Source organism: Ambystoma mexicanum, chromosome 6p, assembly GCF_040938575.1.
Source record: "Ambystoma mexicanum isolate Mex_15411 chromosome 6p, UKY_AmexF1_1, whole genome shotgun sequence".
NCBI classification, from domain to species: domain Eukaryota; kingdom Metazoa; phylum Chordata; class Amphibia; order Caudata; family Ambystomatidae; genus Ambystoma; species Ambystoma mexicanum.
The window spans coordinates 47,023,049-47,039,904 of record NC_090935.1 but is presented as its reverse complement, the minus strand read 5'-3'; positions in this window follow the sequence as shown (position 1 = coordinate 47,039,904).

Sequence of the window (16,856 nt, the reverse complement as noted above, 5' to 3'; positions counted from 1 at the left end):
TATAACATAACATTATATTATTATTATTATTATTAATTATTATGGTATTTATTGAGTGCAGACCTACCTTCGGGAGGTCGACGCAGCCCTTTACAATTATAGGGTGAAGAACACAGTGAGGGAAGCAGAGAAAAAAGGAGCGGGGAGCTACAGGGGAGGGTGGGTAATTGTTAGCACAGGGGGGTGTCAGTGGGGAGCAGATCACGGAGTCTCAGGTAGGGGGGTGGGGAGAGCAGTCAATCTGCCCATAAATAACAAGCAAAACAGTTTGCAGTGTAGAGGAAATGTAAAGTAGCAGAATTATAAATTGCTTCAATCCATTTTTAATTGCCCACCAAATTATATAGTACAACAAATACAGAAAATGGGCTTTGGGCTGGGCGATATGGACAAAAAAGTCATATCTCATTATTTTTGGGCTGAATGACGATAAACAACATATACCACAATATTGTTTATGTGGGTAAAATGCTTAGCTGTAAGCCACCAAGTGCAAATACAGGGTTACTCTTCCTCTTTGAGAATACACACAGCTGTGTACACATCAAAATGTAAATAAAAAAATAGTATATTGTGAGGAACCTAAGGGTTCTCTCACTCATACTCCCCATGGATCCTCTATTGAGGTGGCTATTGGATCCTGACCCTAGGGGTGCCCAAGTGAGGGAGGATCACCTGGTGGAAGAGCCTTGGGGATTGTGAGGTACCTTTGGGCGAGACATGGTATCCTCCTTTTCATCAGGATAGTCACCCTGATCTTCCACCAACATTTATGGGTTACTGTAAATGTGTTCCACTTCTCCCCCCATTGAAACTGTATGACAATAATGAGATGAAGAAGGAAGAACTAGGAGCAATGATGATTACCTCCAGTACCCATTCAAGTACTGGGACGAAGAAAAGATCTGATGGTCAGTCATGTCCCACTAATTCATTTAATTATGGTCAGGCAGGGCAAACCCTTGACAACCACCTGTATCCTGTTAGTCCAACACAGGTGTACAAAAGCTGTGGCAGCAGGCAGAACAGAGAGCATGGGTCAGAGCACGGGTCAGAGCATGGATCAGAGCGTGGGACGGAGTGAGAGTCGGAATCAGAGCAGGAGAACCAGAGTGGAAGCCCAAGGAGAGGAGAAGCTGAGGCACCAGCACGCCAGAGGAAATCCTTGGAATCCCTCTGAACTGGGAATGCGGGTTGGAGGTCCCACCCATGGCAAGACGAGCAGCAGGCTCTGCATTCTAGGCGGAGTCGAATCTCCTGAAGAGGAGCAGTGGACACATTTTCCATAGCTTCCACCCCCTCACTGCCGTCATACTAGAACATCAGGAGAATCGTCCTATCTGGCACTCCATGTATTATGCCTATACCGCATCGAGTGTATGAGAGACGATATGCACCCTGACAACTGTATCGAATGTACCCTTGCACTGAGAGTGTGGAAGGATATTGTGTGGAAGGATGTCAGCATGCACCATTGGATATCATGTAGTGCTGAGTGAAATCTGACGTGGGCAGAGGGATGTCATAAGGAAGATATACAACGACATACTGAAACAATAGGAACATTCTTAAGAGTGACAGTGTAACTAAACCGATAAGAGAGACATGTATGAAACGATAAAGTAACCATGAATGCAAAAGAAGACATTGTAACTTGCTGACCAATAAGGCAAGGCAGATGAGACGCATAGAAGCTTGCTATAGATGAATATATAACGTGGCTAGGATGGCCATAACTGGAAAATGGACACCGGCTCATGTTAAGATTTAATTCAGCTACCTTAGAAACAGATCAGGGTTGCTGAGTCAGCAGATGCTGAAATAACAACTGTGTGTGCAAACAAAGAGGAGTCTATGGTGGCTTGGGACCAAGGATGCTATGTTTAAGGAATAGTTGCAAAGTACAACGGGAGGTGGACAGATAAGCTATGGATGAGACATGTTTCTCTTAGACTAAAAAAGAAAAAGAAAACATCTCCAAGAGCCAAGTTTTGGGCAATTAAAAGTGTATAAAGTCTATACAAGATGGAGTGAGCAGGTCTCCAGAGGCCAAGAGACAGAGGCGTAGGCAGGGTAGGGCCTGAGCGGGCAAGCACACCCAAAATCTGTAAATGCTGACTCGGCAGTGCTGCGTGGGAATTTGCAGCTGTTCATGCCATTGCGGTGGGCCCAAATACATTAGTCTCAAGCCCTACTTGTAAGACAATCCTGGCTACGCCACTGCCAAGAGGAGCAATGACACTGGGCCTCATTACGAGGAAGGCGGTAGGGGGTTCACCCCATACCGCCTCATTACGAGGTCTCCTCGCGGGACCCGCTAAGGATGCCTGGTTTTACCAGGCATCCTTAGCAGATCCTGCGAGCCGCCCAGCATGTTAACAACGGGCCCGTCATTAAAAGGCCCGTTGTTAGCATCATCCCCATTCCCATTGAGCCCTATGGGGGCTCGCATGGGAATGGGGATGTACCGGGTCCGGGTTCCCTGACTGGGGAAATACCGGACCTGCCAATGTCAGAATGGCCCGGTATTTCCCCATTCAGGGAACCCGGACCAGGTACCCGGTATGGAGGTAGCCATGCCGCAAAAAGCGCCATGGTTACCTCCATCCTCGTAATGAAGCCGACTGAGTATAATTATATCAAATAGCAGTAAATAAGAGGCTGAAATTTACACATTCGTGGTCTCTTCACATGTGACTTAGAAGTCGAAAACAAGGGCTATTGTATTGTATTGTTTGTTGTATTGTTTATTTATTTATAGAGCACACCGGGCTGTTAAGCAACTGGGCGCTTGAAGAAAGTAGAATATTATGTTACAGGTACATAGATATTAGGTTGTATACGAATTGTTCGTTTTACAACTGTTCGAATTACAATTGACCTTTTCACAATTGACCGAATTGTGAAGGTCAATTGTAACATATATGTGGGGGGAAACCCCCCACAACCACCCACCTAACGCCAAACCCCCCAAAACCCCTATATATATAAATAAATATATATTACCAAACAGAGACATATATATATATATATATACGGTCAATTGTGAAAAGGTCAATTGTGACCCTTTAAATTCGGTCAATTGTTCATTCGAACAATTGTAAACGAACAATTTGGGTAATACCAGATATTATACATTGCTAATGTTATAGATTCACATATACAACATTTCCTGTGTTAAAGGGTCATAAAGCTTAAAAATGGCATATGTTACAGTTTCAAGTATTATACATTAAATATACAGAATATTCGGTATCGTTGAATCTTAACAGTCATTGGTGTGAAGCCAGAGTTTGACATTAGCTTTGAACACATGGAAGGAAGGAGTAGCTCTGAGTGAATCTGGGATGGAGTTCCAAAGATGGGCTGCTAGTACTGGGAAGCTAGACCATCCAGTTCATTTCAATTTGAAGTTGGGGCTCTTGATACTATTTGATTGAGCCTTTTTGATGGGTCGTTCAGAGGTGTACTTTGTGAATTTCTCTGTGAGGTATGCAGGAGCTTTATTATTCATACAGTTGTGTGTAATATTCAGGGTTTTAAGTTTGATACAGTCATTGATGGCCAGCCAGTTGATGGCTCTTCTTTGGTCAGATACATGTTGCCCTTTAGGAATGCCTAATGCTGTCCTAAGGGCATTGTTTTGCAGGGTTTGGAGTTTGTTAGTGTTGTGTTTACTGGTGCCTAGGTACAGTGCATTGCAGTAGTCTAATTTGGAGAGGATGAGGGCTCGCGCTATGGTGGTACAACTGTCTGTGGACAGGTATGGTTTGCATGCGTGAATGAGTTCGCAGGTGTAGCTAGTTTCTGAGTCTGTAGCATTTACTTAAGGTTGAGAGCCGAATCAAGGTAGAAACCTAAGGTTTTAACTTCCTTGGCTACCTTGATTTTGATGCCATAAATAGTGATGGCATTGTAGAGATGGGAAAATTTGTAAAGTTAACTAGTGGGCTAGATGATTAAGAGCTCAGTCTTATCGTCGTTAGGATATAGGCGGGGTGTGGCCATCCAGGTTTGGATGATTTGGGAGACTTTATTTATGAGGTTGGTGTCGTTGTCATAGTCTCCTTGGATTGGGATAAGGATCTGGGTGTCGTCAGCGTAGTTGGTATATGAGACCCCTAGTTTGTCCAAGATATTTAAGAGAGGCTTTGTAAAAATATTGTACAAAGTGGGGGAAACACATGACCCTTGGGGGACTCCACAGGTGATGGGGACTGGATCAGCTGCTGATATGGCTGAGGAGACTCTTATAGTTCTCTTGTCCAAGAATGAGTTTATCCATGCATTGGCTTTTGTGGAGAAGTTGGCAGCTGATTTGAGGTGGTTACAGGGAACCTTGTGATCTACCAGATCAAATGCAGCTTATCAGTCTAGAAGTAGGAGAATGGAAATGTCTCCTCTATCTTTACGTTCATCTAGTTGATTTTTGAGATCAAGGAGAGCCGTTTCGGTTCCGTGTCTCGGTCTAAACCCTGATTGTCTTGTCCCTAGTAGATTGTTGATCTCCAGATAGGATTGGATCTGTAGATATGCAGCTTTAGCTAAGATTTTGAGGAGGAACGGGACAGTTGTTATGGGCCTGTAGTTCGTTGGGACATTGGGGTCCAGGTTTGCTTTTTTTAGGAGAGGTAATATCCAAGCATCTTTAAGGTTGGTTGGCACGGAGCATGATTTGAATGATGAGTTGATAAATGATGTGACGAAGGGGGCTAGTTCATGTGCAGCCTCTTTGATAATAGAGACTGGACAGGTGTCACCAAGGCATTGCGACGGTTTAAGTGACGTAATGATATTCTTAGTTTCCACAATAGAAATGGCTCTAAAGCTGAATTGGTTAAGAGGTTTGGTTTGGTTGGCGGCAAGTTCCTAAAGGATAGTTTCTTGCGTGGAAAGGGCAATGTTGTGGAGGGAGGTTTTTTTGGCTGCTAGTTTGTCTTGTATCATTGTGATTTTGTTGCATAATACATTTTGAATGTTTGTGCACCAGGCTTTGTCTTTGGTGCAGGAATCTATGGGTGCAATGGGGGATTCTAATTTGCTCAGGATGGGGAAGATTTCCCTAGTATTAGAGTTTGCTTCTTTTATTCTGTCGTTGAAGGTCTCTTTTGTTGCCTGAATGATTTCTTTCTTGTAACTGTTGGTGAGGTCAGTAAGGAGGTTTTTGTTGTGGGGAGAAGGGTTTTTTCTCCAGCAGGCTTCTGCATGTCGTTTCTCTTTGCGTAGGGCTTTTAGCGTAGGCGTGAAGCAGGCATTGAGATGGGCAGGAGGTTTAGATTTGGTGAGCTTAAGTGGCGCAATGGCGTCAATCGCTGAGTTGAGGTCAGCTAGATCCTTAGGGTTGGTGGTCAGGCTGGAATGATTAGTGATAGGTTGGATCAGCGGGAGGAGGTTTGATAGTGTTATATTTTTTCATATATATTTATTCATTAAGCTTCACAGATATGGGGCAGCCAATCGGGTACTAACCCCTATGCATTCTATAAGTAGATATGTTCCCCTGATGCAATCCCTCCCGTTAATAGGTTTTATGGTTTGCCACGTAGGATGATGTCATAGATGACTTATATTGGGGTATAAGACCTCTGTGTAATCAAGTTTGTGTGTGAGTGTGCAAGCATCCGTCCAATGTCTGCCAGATGACCCTGCTTTATTAAATTGGGAATAAAGTAGTACTTTGCCATATTCTTTGAGTGTGTCTGGTTATTTGGACTGAGATCGCTCTTGGTAATTCCATCTAGCACAAGAGACGCTTCAAGGTGCTAGAGTACACTCCATTCATTATCCTGCGAGTGCGAAGAGAAGCACCCGGCTATTTGGCAGTTCCTTAGGAGGAAGGAGCAAAGCGTAGGACCTGCCGAAACTGGGTAAGTGTCAGGGACACTTATAATACCCAGGGAGCACAAAGTAGGCAGTGCAGATGATCACGGTCCATGTATTATGACCGAGGCACACAAACTGAGTGAAAATTACATTCTAGCATTGAATGAATTGGAACATGTTATTACTATTGAACACGGAACTGAATGAAATATACAGAATCCAGTGACCTAAGTAAACGCAATATATTGCAAAGAACGAGCTTCAGACTTGTAACACAGGCCAAGCAAGTTTCACAGTCTCAATTTGCGGTAAGATTAGAGCAGTGGGCAGACATTAAAAAGGGCATTTCCATGAATATGGAGTTAAGAGATGAGGAAAAGCGCATTGCCTGCTGGCTCTATAATTTGTACAACCCACAGACATCATTCCACCTTCTTGTATTTGGTTATTTATAACGTGCTTAATATTCAGAAGGTTCTAAGCGCGGACCCGGGGTTCGAACCTGTGTTGCTCCTGTCCTCCTGCTTTTAAATCAAGTGCGTTGCCCCTGAGCTATCCTCCTGCTACTTTTGTACCCCATCCCAGTCCTAAGAGGACTACAATTGGCTAATATGCACTCCTTCCAAAATCAAATCAAATTATCACCCACAGATGTCTACAGCACTTAAAATATTGATTTTTGTCTTTGTTTTTAAGGGTTTGCCTAGACCAGTAGAATTAGTAACAATATTATTTCTATTGGTTCAGGTGATTTCTGAAAATATGCTTTTAAAGTTTTTATTCACATATTTTTAAGAAGCCATAAAATGGTATTTTATTCTATTTGTGTGAGTGCGGACACATACAAAATAATGATTAGAATATAAAATAATACGAAGGTTCCTACCCAGAATGCCACACCGCTGCAGGCCTGTGGATATACTATTTCGTTAAAACCCCTTCCAACATCCGTCATAAAAAATAGTTTTTCGATTTCCAAAGGAGACCTGCCCTGCAACCACGTGGGGGTCTTTTCTGCCCTATAAAGCACTAATAGTCCTGTACATAGTTCTGAGGTATTACATAAGGTAATACCGCCCAAAGAAAATGCCACTACTGTATGCAGCAGGCAGGCCTCCAGGGCCCAGATCCTGCCGGGTTTTCAGGATATCCCTCATTAATATTCATGAGGAAACATTTTCATACGCTTAAAATTATTGTATGCAAATTTATCTCATGAATATTAATGAGGGGTGTCCTGAAAACCCGACAGGGTTCTGGCCCTCCAGGCTGGAGGAGTTAGAGCCATGCAGACCCTACAGTTATTCGCCATTTTGGAGCCCCATAGGAAACCATTGGGCCAGGTGGTGTTTAGAGCGTTTCATTTTGAAGCTCTGAAATTCGCCGTACAGTAAACGTAGCAGTAATCTCCTTGCCACCTCTTTTTGAACCGCACCACCAAACTCTTGATGAGGCTCTAAATATTATTTTACCAATTTGCCTGGATCTATGGAAATCAGAAAAATACTATTGCTGTCCATCAGGATGATTTATTGGTAATAGCTCTTGTACATAATGTTTCTGAGCCTGCAGGAGGGCGCAGTCCACGGCAGCGCTAAAATCTGAAGATCAAAGCAGAGATGGTAGAGAGTTGTGTGTTCTACCCATTAGATGTCTAGACACTGGCACTCACAGAGCCTTCACGCATGTACAGAAACTGCCCTGTCCATTCCTCCACAGAGTACATGGTGGAGTATTTCAACATCGACGCGTGGACTCAATCGCGAGCTCTGAGGAGCCTGGGGTTAGATCTAACTGCAGTGCCTTGATGTATCCCATCACTGTGCCACTCGCTGTCCATACCCCTGCAAGCCGGCAGCAACCTGGAGAAGCCAATACACCAACCAGAGACCAGAACCTGTAGGGGGCCTTCAAGATGCCAGTCCTCACAGCGTACCGGTCAGTGCCTAAAGCTTGCCAACCAACAAGGGGGCATGTGCATGCCACCCGTCACTCCCCTTTCATCAGTGACCAGCAACCAGTGCCAACGGGAACCAAGCAGCTTAGACCACCAAACCAACCAGAACATTTGACGGTGTCTACCGAGGGCACGTCTTGAAGGAAGCCCAGGATACCAAGGCCGTCTTTCCCGTACCCCAGGGACTAGTTTCTGTGGCTAATCTTAGCTGAGATGCCCCAGTCACTTTCCTGAATCATGCTGGCACGGTGCCAGCCTGTGTGCATGGTGTAGAAGAACTACGAAGGTAGGACCACACTTGGGCTCTGCCATCTCTACCACATTGCAGCAACTTCAGACCTCACTGCCTCACTCTTCCGGGCTGCTGTCACTTTTGAAACCTGTGCCTCCATGCCACATTACCATGCCACAAGTAGTCCTGCCGTGCCACATGTGGTCCTGCTGTGTCACATGTGGTCCTGCCGTGCCACATGTGGTCCAGCCTTGCCACATGTGATCCGGCATTGCCACACCTGATATAGCCGTGCCACACCTGGTCCGGCCGTGCCACATGTGGTCCTGCCGTGCCACATGTGGTCCGGCTGTGCCACATGTGGTCCTGCCGTGCCACATGTGATCCAGCATTGCCACACCTGATATAGCCGTGCCACACCTGGTCCGGCCGTGCCACATGTGGTCCTGCCATGCCACATGTGGTTCTGCTGTGCCACATGTGGTCCTGCGGTGCCACCTGATCTGGCTGTGCCACATGTGGTCCGTCTGGCCGTGCCAAATGTGGTCCATCTGGCCGTGCCACATGTGGTCCAGTCGTGCCACATGTGGTCCTGCTGTGCCACATGTGGTCCGGCCGTGCCACATGTGGTCCTGCCGTGCCACATGTGGTCCTGCCGTGCCACACGTGATCCGGCCGTGCCACATGTGGTCCTGCCGTGCCACATGTGGTCTAGCTGTGCCACATGTGGTCCTACTAGCAAACCTTTGAATATGATTCTTGGGCTGCTTGCAGCCTCCATGGATAGAAAAGGAGAGTTTGAAGGGATTTGCATCTGAATGTTTTGTGTGATGGAAACCGAGCGGCTGCACCAGGAGAACACTGGCCATGAAGTAAACACAGCAAGGTGGCGCGCAGCGTGAAAGCAGGGAGCTGCAAAGCAGTAAGCCCGGCAAGATAAGTGGGAGCAAGCCTGTGAGTACATTTTCCTGAAACGCAAATCTAAACAGAATAGGCAGCCAACGTAAAGGAGCCAAGTAAGATGAGATGTGAGAGGAATAATGGAGCAATGACCCCCGCGTTGAGGGGTGTGCATGGCCTGCCATAAGCCTAGGCAGGCCCGAGTGAAGGTAGGGCCTCGGTAAGGGTTTAGGGACCTTACCGACCAGGTAGGCACCCCTAACAAGGAACTCTGGAGTGCAAATACTGGTCTTTCTTTTCTTTTCTTTTACTGGGGACAGGCTGCTTGCATAGTAAGGAGGCCAATTCTCAGTGACCAAAACACACATAGAGACAGAGTCCCTTTTCTATGTCGATGATATCTGAGGAAGGGACATAGTGCTGTCCTGCAGGTAAGTGGGTAGGGTATTAGGGGTTTGGGGCTCTATGGGATGCTTTGGGGCTAAGAGGGGTCGCAGGGGGCAATGGGAGGCAACAGGGTGGGGCACATGTTGCCTACCCAGTCCCCACAATCAAAATAGTGGCACCCGAAGGAGTGCCTTGGGTAGCTGGGAAAATCCAGGCATACACTGGCAGTCCATGCCCCAGTTTCCAGCCACTTCATTGGCTGAGCACCCTTCCCTTGGTGGGAATTGAAATTAAAGCGAATCCTGGCAGCAGAGTAGAAAAGAAGAACATGGTGGGGAACCCTAACATAAACATAACATATAAGGAACAACAACAATCTAAGTACATGTTTTGTTGCAGAGAATGTTAAAAGATGCCAAATGGTTCTAATGTTGTAAAGTTGCTACCGACAGTCACTTACAACATTTCATTTTGCTGTGATTACTTGGAATTTCTCTAAGCTAACCCACCTGTTGCCAAGCAGGTTAAGGGATAAGATGTCATTGGCATACATGCTTTGCCCTGCAGCTGTTCAAAGTGTTCCTCTATATTCTTACTGGGATCTACAATGAATGGTTATTAGCTAAATGTGCTTTCAACCCTCTAAGGATATTTGACCTATACTTTTCTTTGGCCAAACCTTTGTGTGCCGTGTTACTCATACTCAGCACCCTTCTGCTCGATTCCTACGGAGCAGGGGCGTTCAAGTCCAACCCTCAAGGGCTAAATCCACTTCATGTTTTCCGGACAGTGACCAAAAAGACCTTGGAAGACAGTGAATCTAAGTGGGCATTATTTACATTGTCCGAGGTTACCCTGAAAATCTGAAATGGCTGTGGGTCTCGAATGAACGGATTTACCAAAGGTTACCAACGACAAGCTCCAGGAAAATTGTTTCAAACTATTCATTGAGGCAAAGAATTTGAATAAAGGCTTTGAGTAGAACGCATCATTAAACATGCTGTGGGTAGTGGTACGCCTATACAACAGAACGGAGATTTTATTATCGATACAGTCATAACCTGGACGTACAAGTCGCTAGAAAGTCCTTCATCGCCACATCATTGGGTGCTCTTGTTCTAAGAACTTGATTAAGTGCTGTTGTTTAAGGTCCCCAAAGCTTGTGTTAGGAGCGCTTATCTAGCCCACACATGAGCAAGGGGGGGCAGGGGAGGTGTGAGGCAGGTGGAAGAGGGAAAGGTCCCTGATCATGACAGCAACAGCGCATGGAGTTTGCATGCTACACCTCAATCAGATGGTGGTGACCCCTTCATAGCTATCCCAGATGTCAAGAAGGATGTGGTTGGCCCCCATATTTTATCTTTACTTTGTCAGAAGTTGATGGAGCCCTGAGGCTACTTCTGCTTGACCTTTCAACTTCTCTAGATGTAGGCGATGTTGTTGCCACTCTACAAGTCTTCCCCGATTCCCTTTTCTCCTAACCACATGCAGCAGATGACCATCCAAAATGACCACCAGGTCATTTCAAAAGCCAACAGCCAGCTATGGGTGTTCAGCCTTCCCCAACCTTGAACTTCTATTGCATCGGTCTCAAAGCCAGCTCCTAGCGTCCACAAGGTGGGCAATTATCTCATCTCCACAGTTTGGGGGGATTGAATGACTTGATCAAGTCCATAAACCCAAGTAGATCCCGGATAGTCTAGCAACAACTTGTGAAGAGGAGAATATCACGCATTCTACGCCATGAGATGGACACATCCACGCGCAGTGGACCCTGCATAGCGGTAGGTGGTTCATTCACCGCAAATGTGACAATCTCCCTCAATGGCGGAGCAGCTCGTAATTACATGGCAATGGCAGGTGGATGTTATAGGGGAAGACCATCTTTCAATGCCATGACAACCAAAAACAAGGCGGCAGGCCACATGGGAGTTAGATAAGTGCAAGCCCGGCTGAAGATGTGTGGTGGTCCATTTCAACATGATGGTTGGGGCCCACCCTTGCTTAGAGTGGAAGGCAGTCGGAGGTACCCGTGGAAGGGCATACATTATAATGGAGGTAAAGATAAGGTTAAAAAGCTGCCAATTAGCAGAGATGGTGAGCAAGCAGGGAGCTGAAAGAAAGAATGGTCACTGAATAGCTACGAATCAAGCTATTAATCCTCTTTGTAGGCAAGCAAGTGGTTGATGTGGAAGAACCAGCGTTGAAAGGCAACAAAGTGATAACACTTCTGTTTTCTCCAATGGAAGTGACGGCCGAAAGGGCCCCAGCAAACATAGCTTGTAATGCAAGCGCTGCAAAGCGCACATTGTAAGCCCAAGAACGTAAGTGATGTGTAAAGGAATATCTTGCTGTGTTATTAGACTGCTAACTGGCAACATGGACACAGTACTGGGGGCATCCTGCGGATCGAGACCCCTTTCATTTGAAAAGTTTGAAAGGTCCTGATGCTGTCCCTGGCTTAGTGTGATCAGGCAGACGTTGTGAATGTGGTGGGCGGGGGACTGAGTGGAGTGTCAAAGGGTGCAGGGTGCAATCAGGTGGCAGATGATGCCAAGCAGGCTGCACTGAGTGTATTTATTTATTTATTTTTGCATTTGTGGCAGCGCACTTTATCCCTAAGTACCTATGCGGTAGTTGAATTGGGGAAGGAGACAAGATAAGTACAATGGGGAATGAAAAATAGGACGTCAGGTATCAGACAGTACAATCACATAAAGAGACAAAAGATGGTTGGTGTGTCCTTCTTGGGAGGTGTCTTAGGTGAGGAGCCGGGTTTTCATGTTTTTCCTAAAGTTCCAATAGGTAGGTTCTTTTCTTAGAGCGATGGGGAGATGGAGGTAGTGGCAGTTTGTGGATCTCATTTGTCGCAGTGGTATCTACCGGGGCAGTGTTGGTGAGGCACCAGTGTGCGATGGACGGTCTTGAATTTGATTCGCTCGCAGATCGGAAGCCAGTGAGAATCTTTTCTGGTTGCTGAGACATGGTCGTTCTTCGACAGACTTGGGGCAGCTGGCGTTATTTTGAATGGTTTGAAGTTTGCACAAGTTTTGCTCAGAGGCGCCTGCAGAGAGGGCATTGCAGTAGTCAAGTTTGGCTCCAGTAATGGCTCTGGCTATGGAGAAGCGGTTAGTTGTAGTGAGGAAGGCTTTGCTGGCGTTGAGTAGTTGTGTGGTGTAGGCAGCAGAGGAGGGGATGGCATTTACTTGGTGCGAGAGGTCGAGGGTAGAGTCTAAGTAGACGCCAGGGTTCTAGCTGCGGGTGAAGTTTGGATCAGATTTCCGTCTATGTTGAAGGCTTTGTAGGCTGGGTCCAGGTTGCAGAGGATCTTGGTTTTGTCAGCCATTTCGGCAGAGCAGGTGGGATGCCATTCAGTTTAGGAGGATGTCGTAGCAGGGGTGGCCAAGGGGGGGTCACGACAACCCTTATAAAAACGATGCCCCCCCCTACCGGTCCACCTGCCGATTATGTGTTTGTTTTGGTGTGCCACCCCAAGATTTCCAATGACCTCATCAGGCCACCCCTATGAAAAATGTCTGCGGGCACCACTGTGTCGTAGGCTGAGTTGATAGCCGCAACATCTTGGTGGTAGGTGCCTGAGAGAGGGAGGATGATATGGGTGTTGTCAGCATTGTTCTATGTAAGATATGCCGAGGACATCCAAGTGGTCAAAAAGGGGGTTTGTATGAATATTATACAGAAATGGGGAGATGCACAAGCCTTGTGGGACCCCACAAGTCACTGGTGTGGGTGGGGTAATATGATCGTCCATGAAAAGCCGAGTAGATCTGCCTGCCAAGAAGGATCTAATCCAGTCTGAGCCTGCAGGAGAGAAGTTAGCTGTTGAGGTTAAGTGGGTGAATAGGGTTTGGTGGTCGACAAGGTCGATCGCTGACGATAAATCCAACATGAGGAGCAGGCAAAGTTTGCCAGTGTCTTTAATGCCATCCAGTTGTTTTTTCCAGGTCCAGCAAAGCGGTTTTTCGTTTCCATGCTTTGGGCGGAAGCCTGATTGTCGGATCCCAGAATGTGGTTTTCCTCTAGGTAGTGTTTGACCTGTATCTAAGCTGCGCGGTCAAGGATTTTTAGGATGAAGGGAACGGTAATAATGGGGCAGTAGTTTGTAGGAATGGTGGGGTCGCGGTATGGTTTTTGAGCAACGGGACGATCCACGCTTCTTCCGAGGTGGCTGGGACGTTCTCTGTGCTGATGGAGGAGTTGATTATTGCTGTGACAATGGGTGTGAGTGCCTCAGCGCAGTCTTTGATGATGGACGCAGGACAAGCACCTCCTTTGCAGCGGGAGGGCTTGAGGCTTTTTATAATGTTGGCTACTTCCAGTTCTGGCACAGGACGGAATTTGAATGGAGGGGTGGGTGGACTAGGGGGGCCATGGGCGGTGTAGGGGCGGTGGGTGGGGGTTTGGTGCGAATGGCCAGTTATTTTACACAGATGTTCTCCTGGAGATCCTTGAGGTATGAGAGAAGCGCTCTGAGGTGGTCCTTGTTAAGGTCTTTGGAGCAGCGGGGTAGGGTTTCTGGTTTCACTGCATGGAAGGGGCTGGGCCGTTTGCTGATGGGGTTGTGGATGGTGTAACGGTCAGACCAAGGGCCGGTTGTGATGTTAGGGCTGGAGATGTTGCAGTTTAGATCAGCAATCTAGTCGAGGGTGCGACTTTGAACATGAGTGGGTTCAGAGGTCCACTGTGAGAAGCCAGCATGCTCAAGGGCTGTAACAAAGCCTTGTGCATGTGTGTCCATGCAGTCATTGAGGCCTAAGTGAAGGTCTCCTAACATCAGGACTTTAGAGCTCGCCTTCCTAGTGGGGTTGATGGTTTGCATGAGGTCCTCCTCAAAGGATTGAATGGGGCCTAAGGGGCAGTAGATGAGGCGGAGACCGATGGTGTTGGTTGGCAAGAGCGGGAGCTTGGTGGAGAGCATTTCACAGTTCAGGTTGGGCCATGGGTTAATGGCTCTGATGGCAATGGTGTTTTTGTGTCGCCTTTGTTGTGATTTCTATCATTATGTAGTATGGCATATCCAGGGGGAATTACTATAGATAAGGCGGGACCCGCTTCTGGGTGGAGCCAGGTTTCAGATATGGAAAGCAGGTCAAGGTCGTTGGGGTTAGGAGGTAGTGGATTTCAGGGGCGCGACCTGGGACTGATCTGGCATTGATCAGGGCACATTTGAGGGGACCGTTGAAAGAGTCTGCTGGTATGGAGTGTACTGGGCGTTTGGGGGCCAGGTGTACATGCATAGGAGCATGTTTCTGGTAGGGAGTGGGGGTGGTGATGTGGTAGATGAGTGGGCTTGGGTGTGATAGAGCTCCTGGTGCGATGCCAGAGGCGTTTGTTTCTGATGGGAAGCAAGGGAGGTAAACAGATAGGAGGAAGAGTGCGCGCCATGGTATCAACAGGCTTAGGTGGTGTGACTGTAGAGCAAAGTGCACCAATGCGCTGACCTGCGGCAAGGAGTTTCAGGCGTAGGCGTATGTCGGGTGGGTAGGAATTCAGAGTTCGCTGTCACAGAGTCCTGTGAGCACAAAACAGACTGCACCCTTGCCCTGCACAGGCTTCACCACAGTGGCCTTCGGTGTCGAGTCTTTTAGCAATGGATATTTGGGCGCAATTCATCGTACGTAGCAGAACTTAGGCCCAACGGAAGGTCAGCCAGCATCTTGTGCACTTGTAGCACACAACACCGCACCGTTTGCCTGTGTGGGCTTCGCCTTATTGGGCTTCAGTGCCGAGTCTTTATGCGAACGGCAACTGATATTTGATGTTAGGCCCAATGGACGGTCGGCCAGAGTCTGGAGCACCAGCAGCACAGAACACTGCGGCCTTTGCCTGGACGGGCTTCGCGCCGTGGGCTTCGGGGTTGAGTTTTTATGCGAGCAGCGATGGATCTTTGCATGCGTTGTGTCATACATAGCGGAAGCTAGGCCCAACGGAAGGTCGGCCAGCGTCTTGCGCACCTGCACCGCCTTGCGCACCTCTGTGATTAGAGCAACATGATTAACTGTTTACAAACACATGATGCATTGTCTTTGGATGCATCCTCTTAGCCATCCTCCGGCATGTCAAAGAGTACTATATTAGGCCAGTCATGCTACAATAACAGCACTCCTCACAGGAATAAAATAAGGTACTTCGGTCACTTCAACATAATTGATGTGTAGGCTCCTATAGCCCACAATATACAGTGTGGAGCTGTACACATAAACCGACACTCCTTCTCCCAAACCAGAGGCGGGCTTCTCCAACTATTACCTGTGTATAGATGCATACTGCTGCCAAACCTCATATCTAAGCCTAACTTACCTTCACTTACCTCCACGTGTGCCTCCATACCTGAAGAACCGACTCAGGCCTTTCTACTGAAGGTCAAATTAGAGATGCTAGGACTATTGATGAGACCTCCCTATGCCCATGGAAACATCTTCTCTAGAAGACACATCTGTATGGGGTTTGACGCAGTGTGTGGTGCTTTCCTGGACCGCTACCAAGGAGCAAGGACCTGGCACGGGGGAGAGTTCTTGTTTCAGAAGGACGGCATATTAAGGGACACATGGAAGCAAATGGAGAGAGGGGGTACAGAGGGTTACAGAGAGGGGATACAGGTTAGGGAGAGGTGGAGGGCCCGATTGAGCTGTGGCTGTTGAGCAGATGTTCAAGCATTATACAGAGTTATGTCAATAATTGCAGTATAGTGCTTACAATTGTACAATTATTATTATTATTATTTTTTATTCTTTATTTAACCCGAAGGTTTTAAAAAGATTTTGTATTACATTCATTCATGTACTAACTCTTCAGTCTGTTTGACTAATTTTCTTTATCTGACGTTAAGAGGATTGAATCCAAACATTTCGCTGTGGCAGTGACCCAGGTTGTGTGACCTCCTCCAATTAGCCTCGACCACCAAGTCTCCTCGTCGAAACTGTGAGCTGTGGCTAGAACCACCTTCAAATATGGTCTTCTTATGGCCTCAACTCCTGGGCATGATAGAAGCAGGTGTCTCGTTGTTTCGACTGTGGACAAGTCTTTACAGAATCTGCATTTGTTTGATAGCGCCAGGCCTCGTATTTTCAGAATTTCGTTGGTATATAGCAAGTTAAGACAAGCTCTTAGGAAAGTGCTCCTAAGCTTCCGGTTAGAATATTTTTTCACAAACGGTTGAAGCACATGTAAATTGTGAATCATGTAAGGCAGATGCGACACCAATTTGTAAGATGCAGCCTGGTCCAAGGTGTTGATCCAATCAAGTTAATTACATTTTTTATGGATCTTCATGGGATTCTCCATTAGCTCTTTTTTGGAGCATTGAATTTGGTCCAGTTGCGCTTCTTGTTCGTTGTTCGTTGTACCATTGGTGCAAGACCGCATATTGATCCTCCCTCTGCCTCATTGTTTCTGGCTTCGAGTGGCTCCGGCCGATTCTCCAACAATACCTTCCTAAACAGCATCCTGGTGTTTCTTTCCACGATCGAGACAAGAGAAAGCTGGCTCATTTCTCGTCTTATCAAGACCATTGGCGTCGAGCTGGGTAGATTCAGG